Source organism: Pezoporus occidentalis, unplaced genomic scaffold (assembly GCF_034315485.1).
Source record: "Pezoporus occidentalis ecotype Australia unplaced genomic scaffold, CSIRO_AGI_Poc_V1 ctg2593, whole genome shotgun sequence".
Classification (NCBI taxonomy): Eukaryota; Metazoa; Chordata; class Aves; order Psittaciformes; family Psittacidae; genus Pezoporus; species Pezoporus occidentalis.
Window position 1 is genome coordinate 1 of NW_026914495.1, and position 6,886 is coordinate 6,886.

Genomic DNA, 6,886 nt, shown 5'->3' on the forward strand with positions numbered 1-6,886 from the left:
TGCAGCACCTGAAACACCAAGGGAAACAGACAAACCCTGAGAGAGGGTTCAAAGTAACACCCTCCCCTCCAGAAGTCCCTGCTCCCTCTCCCATCACTCTGCTACTCCTGCGCTGGACTTTGCACGTCTTCCCTTCTCTTCTTTGAGCCCGGGCACCGCCTGCAGAACACAACACGAAGAGCTGGTTTTCATTTCACAAGAACCACAAGACGCTCCACCAATTGCTGCTTCAGTCTGCCAAGCAGAACTCACCGAGTCCAGGACAGCTCTGGGGCACCCAGCTCGCTTCGCACCTCCAAATTCAAAACACACAGCAAGTCATCATCCCACCAGGACAATAAACTGGAATTTGCTTCTGACACCACAGATTGACACACTAACTCTACATATACTATCACACCCACTCCCAAGCAGACTCTCTGGGCCTGTCTCATTAATTACAAGCTTATTCCCAGAGCTCTTCTGTCCATTCACACATATCATCAAGAGTAGAGAGCTACACTGTCATGAGGAAAACCCATTACATACGTTACAGAGTTCAAGAACTCCAAGTAAGAGAAAAACACAGACCAACAGAGAACTCTTAACTAGTCCATTAACATAGGAAGCTACAGAGGTAGTAAAGCATACACTAAAGGATACTTTTCATGGTTGCTTATCTTACCAACCCCAAGGACCCTGGGAAGACCATCAGCAAACCAGCTCCGACAATCATCATGGCAGTGCGAGGTGGCAGGCTCAACCTTAGCGGGCGTCCCCGCGCAGGCAACGTTCACCTGGCTGGGATGAGCTTCTGCCTCCCTCACACAGCATGAGGCTCGGGCTTTCATACTCACAAAAATGTGCACTCATTCTGACACAGGGGGCCAGCCTATGTCAGAAGAAGTAGTGAGCAATATCTAGAAAGGTCTTGAAGGGTCTGAACTTTTCCAAGCAATTCTAAAGCAGAATTTTCGGGGTAGGAACCAATACTAGACTTTTCTGGAAAATCCGAAGCAGAACACTCCAGGAAGGAGCCAAAGACAAAAAACAGTGCTTTCCTATCTTTGTGTATTTCACCAAGGAGCATTACCTATTGTCCCAGACACGACACCCGACACTTGAGCCCAGCAAATGGCACCTTTTCATCCTGGCATTTAACTCTCAGGCACTACCTTCACTACTGTTAACCAATTGATGATACCAGGTACAAGCCCTACTGTGTTTTATGCTTGTATATTTGGAAAGGAATTTTCCAGCCGGCACTTAAGGTGACTGATGCAAGGGGTCAAGATCCAAAGAACAGTGCCAGAGGAATGCACTGAGCACCTTGTGCTCAATGAGCAATGAGTATATCAAGACCTGAAGAGGTGCTGATACAGAACACAGACCTCTTGTACTATTTAAGTCAAAGCTGGAGCTGCCCTGCCCACAGTTATCTCCTATGGCTGAGTAGCCCACTGCCTTTCCCTCGGCCCCATGCCACATTTCAAACCCCTTCCTACTATCCTGACAGTGTACCTCAATCTTCTTATCCCAAACCAGAGTCCCTCTACTTAGCTTCCATAGTGCCATGGTCTCCAGACAGGCCCAATGTTGCAAACTCACATATCAAAGTCCTGAGATCTTGCCACAGTTGCCAAGTTTCTCTTCATCACCTGCAACAACAAACAAATGGGAACACACTGGGCTGGCTGTCAGTAGCCCCACCCCAGCCAACACCACCAGCCTGTTCCATAACAACCCTCTTCCTCCTCCCATGCTCCTCAACATTGTGCTCTCATGCTCCAAATTGATTGCAAAGTCTGATGCCTGGCTTTCTCTTGACCTCCACAACCTAGGAGTACGAGAGAGACAAATTACCATGGTGCTTGCAAAAAGTGACTAACCCACAACCCCTGTTGTTACCACCCTGCCTCACCTCACACACTCACGTGACTCCAGATTTAGAAGGCAGAACCTGCAATACCAAACACAAATACTGAACCCCTCTGCCGTGATATTCTCAACTTTGAGCAGCCACCCCCACACACAGCCCTTTTATCTTCTCACAGCCCTCCTTGGTTTAGGTCTTCACCTCTCCTGAGTTGGCTGCAGCACCTGAAAAACATGTAGAAGCACACAAATAAGGTTCCAAACTGCAGCCATGCCTCCCCAAGTCCCATCTCCCTCTCCTGTCACTTTACTGCTCATGCACTGACCTTAGCAGGTCTGCAGTTCTCTTCTTCAAGCCCGAGCACTGCCTACAGAAAACAACAACGAGGGATGTTTTAATTTCATGAAAATTATAAGACACTCAGTTGCTGATTCAGTCTGCAAAATACAGCTTACCTTGCTCAAGTCAGCTCTAGGTCACAGGTCTCACTTAGCTCCTTGTTCTGCACCTCCAAATTAAAAAAACACAGCAAGTCAATAGCCCCCCAGGAGAATAAGGCATAACTTCCTTCTGACACAACAAGTTTACCTACCTGGTACCTTCAACACTGCTCAACCCTCCTACATCAGCCTCTCACACGTGGCTAACCATCTCGCCATTTCCAAGAACAACCTGGCATTAGTCACCGCAGTGCCAAGCAAAAGTTAATTCTGCCTCTAAGTCTCAGCCCAAGCTCACACCGACACTTAGGTTGACAGGCATACACAGGCTGACATTCAGACAACCTCAACACAGACCCTCACACCCTCGGGCTCAGACACTAACTCTACATAGACTATCACACCCACTCCCAAGCAGGCTCTCTGGGCCTGTGTCATTAAATACAAGCTTATTCCTACAGCAATTCTGTCCATTCACACAGATCATCAAGAGGAGAGAACTACACTGTGATTATAAAACACCACCACATACGTTCCAGAGTTCAATAACTCCAGGTAAGAGAAAAACAGAGACAAACATAGAACTCTCAACTAGTTCTTTAACATAGGAAACTATAGAGATAGGATACTTCTCATGGTGGCTTATCTTACCAACACCAAGGACCCTGGAAGACCATCAGCAAACCAGCTCCGACAAGCGTCATGGCAGTGTGAGGTGGCAGGCTCAACCTTAGCGGGCGTCCCCGCGCAGGCAACCTTCACCTGCCTGGCATGAGCTTCTGCCTCCCTCACACAGCATGAGGCTCGGGCTTTCATACTCACAAAAACGCACGCCCATTGCTACGCAGGGGGCCAGCCCACGTCGCAAGAAGCGGCCAAGCGTATCTAGGAAGGTCTCCCAGGGTCAGGACTTCTCCAGGCAGTTCTAAAGCACAACTCTCTGGCTAGGAACCAAAGCTGGACTTCGCCTGAAGCAGCCACAGCACAACTCTCTGCGAGGAGCCAAAGGCAACAAACACTACTTTCCCACCCTTGCCTGGTTCACCACGGACCATTACCTACTGGCCCTGACACAACACCCCAGACTTAAGCCCCACAAATGGTACCTTTATCACCCTGGCATTTAATTCTCAGGCACTACCTTCACTAGAGCTGACCATTCCCCTCCCAGGCACCTTCAAGCGTGTTCTCGGACATTCAGACATTCTGAATCAAATACTACATCACAACACTACATCTCAAACCCCTTCCTGCCATTCTGATATTGTCCCCCACCCCCTCGCCTCAAAAAGCAGTCCCTCTACTTAGCGTGCATCCTGCCACAGCTCTTCAGGAAGCCTCACAGCTCAGAACTCCCGCAGCAGACTCCAGCGATGCTGCAGCCGTTGCCAAGTTCCTCTTCATCATCTGCCAGAAACAAACAAAGAAAGGGGACCACGCTGTGCTGGCCGCTATCACCACCACTCCAGCCGAGCCCAGCGGCCTGTCGCGTCACAGCCATCTGCATCCTCCAAACCTCCTCAACATTGTGCTCACCTTGCCTGTCCCAAAACGATTTGAGAGTCTCATTCCGGGCCTGCCCTGCCCTCCGAGTCCTAGGAGTGCAATAGAGAGAAATGACCAGGGTGTTCGCAAAAGGGACCGAACCCAAAATCCTTCTGCTTACCTCACTGACTCACCTCAAGAACTCATCCCAGTCCAAAGGCAGAGGGCAGGCCCTGCAATACCAAACACAAATACTGAACCCCTTCACCATGTTCTCCTCAACGCCCAGCCATCACACACACACACACACACACACACACACACACACACAACCCACTTACCTCTTCACAGCTCCCCACACTTTGCGCCTTCACCTCTCCCGAGTTGCCTGCGGCACCTGAAAAAGAAACAGAAGCAGACACGCTGAGAGAGGGCTCAAAGCTGCACCCTTCCCTCACTAAGTGCCATCTCCCTCTCTCGTCACTTTACCGCTGGCCTGTGCAGATCTTCGGTTCTATGTCTGAGACCAGGTATCGCCTACAAAACACAACACAAGGGATGTTTCAAATTCCACGAAGATTACAAGACACCGAGTCTCCTGTTGCTGCAGTCTGCGAAGCATAGCTCACCGTGTTCAATTCAGCTCGGGGGCAGGTATCTCGCTTGGCTCCTCGCTCCGCACCTCCAAATTAACATATAGCAAGTCAAAAGCCAGCCAGGAGAAGAAGGCATAGCTTCCTTCTGACACCACAAATTGACTCACCTGGTACTGTCACTCAGCTCAACCCTCCTCCATCAGCCTCTCACACGTGGCTAACCATCTCGCCATCTGCAAGAACAGCCGGGTCTTATTCACAGCAATGCCAAGCAAAAGCTTGTTCTGCCTCTAAGTCTCACCCCAAGCTCACACCCACACAGGGGTTGAGGGGCATACACAGACTCTGATTCAGACAATCTCAACACAGACCCTCATACGCTCTGGCTCAGACACTAACTCTACGTAGACTATCCCACCCACTCCCAAGCAGGCTCTCTGGGCCTGTGTCATTAATTACAAGCTTATTCTCACAGCTCTTCTGTCCATTCACACAGCTCATCAAGAGGAGAGAACTACACTGTGATTATAAAACCCCACCACATGCATTCCAGAGTTCAAGAATTCCAGGTGACAGAAAACCAGAGAAAAGCAGAAAACTCACAGCTAGCTTATTAATACACAAAACTATAGAAATAGTAAAGCATACTTCTCCTGCTTACTTATCTTACCAACCCCAAGAACCCTGGGAAGACCATCAGCAAACCAGCTCCGACAATCCTCATGGCAGTGCGAGGTGGCAGGCTCAACCTTAGCGGGCGTCCCCGCGCAGGCAACCTTCACCTGCCTGGCATGAGCTTCTGCCTCCCTCACACAGCATGAGGCTCGGGCTTTCATACTCACAAAAAAGCACGCTCATTGCTACGCAGGGGGCCAGCCCACGTCGCAAGAAGCGGCCAAGCGTATCTAGGAAGGTCTCCCAGGGTCAGGACTTCTCCAGGCAGCTCTAAAGCACAACTCCCTGGCTAGGAACCAAAGCTGGACTTCGCCTGAAGCAGCCACAGCACAACTCTCTGCGAGGAGCCAAAGGCAACAAACACTACTTTCCCACCCTTGCCTGGTTCACCGAGGACCGTTACCTACTGCCCCTGACAAGACACCTCAGACTTAAGCCCCACAAATGGCACCTTTTCATCCTGGCATTTAACTCCCAGGCACTACCTTTACTAAAACTGACCATTCCCCTCCCAGGCACCTCCAAGCGTCTTCTCAGACATTCTGGATCAAACACTACATTGGAACGATACATCTCAAACACCTTCCTGCCATTCTGACCCTGTCTCCCACCCCCTTGCCTCCTAAAGCAGTCCCTCTACTTAGCTTGCATAGTTCCATGCCTCTCGAGGCAACCTCACTGCTCAGAACTCCCAGGGCAGACGCCAGCCATGCTGCAGACCTTGACAAGTTCCTCTTCATCATCTGCAGAAACAAACCAAAACCAGGGAACAGCCTGTGGTGGCCCTCATCTCCACCACCCCAGCCATCCCGCCCGGCCTCTTCCTTACCAACCCTTGGGCTCCTCCAAAGCTCCTCAACACTGGCCTCGCCTGTCCCAAAGCCATTCCACAGTCTGACCTGGGGCATCTCCTGCTCTCCGTGCTCTAGGAGCGCAACAGAAGACAATGACCATGGTTCTTGCAAAAGTCACCGACCCCACGATCCTTCTCCTTACCTCCCTCACTCACCTCAAGCACTCATCCTACTCCAAAGATCCAGGGCAAGACCTGCAATGCCAAACACAAACACTAATAGCACTCAACACCTTCTTCTCAATTCTAAGCTACCGCACACGCACACAAACCCCTTACCTCCTCACAGCCCTCCTCACTTGGCACCTTCACCTCTCCCGAGTTACCTGCAGCACCTGAAACACCAAGGGAAACAGACAAACCCTGAGAGAGGGTTCAAAGTAACACCCTTCCCTCACCAAGTCCCCACTCCCTCTCCCGTCACTCTGCTACTCCTCCATTGGACTTTGCACGCCTTCCCTTCTCTTCTTTGATCCTGGGCACCACCTGCAGAACACAACATGAAAAGCTGGTTTTAATTTCACAAAAACCACAAGACGCTCACTCGCTTGCTGCTTCAGTCTGATAAGCAGAACTCACCGAGTCCAAGACAGCCCAGGGGCACCCAGCTCTGCTTCGCACCTCGCTCCGCACCTACCAGTTTAAAAAAACACAGCAAGTCATAAGCCAGCCAGGAGAATAAAGCAGAGCTTCCCTCTGAAACAAAAAATTTACCCACCTGCTTCCGTCACCCAGCTCAACCCTCCTCCATCAGCCTCTCACACAGGGCTAACCATCTCGCCATCTGCAAGAACAACCTGGCCTTATTCACAGCAACGCCAAGTAAAAGCTTTATCTGCCTCTAAGACTCAGCCTAAGCTCACACTGACACCTGGCTTGTCTGAATATGAGTCTGTGTATGCCTGTCAATCTCAACACAGACCCTCACACCCTCTGGCTCAGACACTAACTCTACGTAGACTATCACACCCACTCCCAAGCA

At 50.5% G+C, this 6,886-nt stretch overlaps 1 long non-coding RNA gene across 1 annotated transcript; it reads right to left on the minus strand.

Annotated features, from left to right (window-relative positions):
* Positions 1 to 87: 87 nt before the first annotated feature.
* Positions 88 to 5,787, minus strand: LOC134166337 (uncharacterized). Its single transcript, XR_009965828.1, has 3 exons — positions 5,219 to 5,787; positions 4,544 to 4,609; positions 88 to 159 (listed from the first exon to the last, which is right to left on the minus strand). It is a non-coding gene; the product is annotated as an uncharacterized LOC134166337 (long non-coding RNA).
* Positions 5,788 to 6,886: the final 1,099 nt, after the last annotated feature.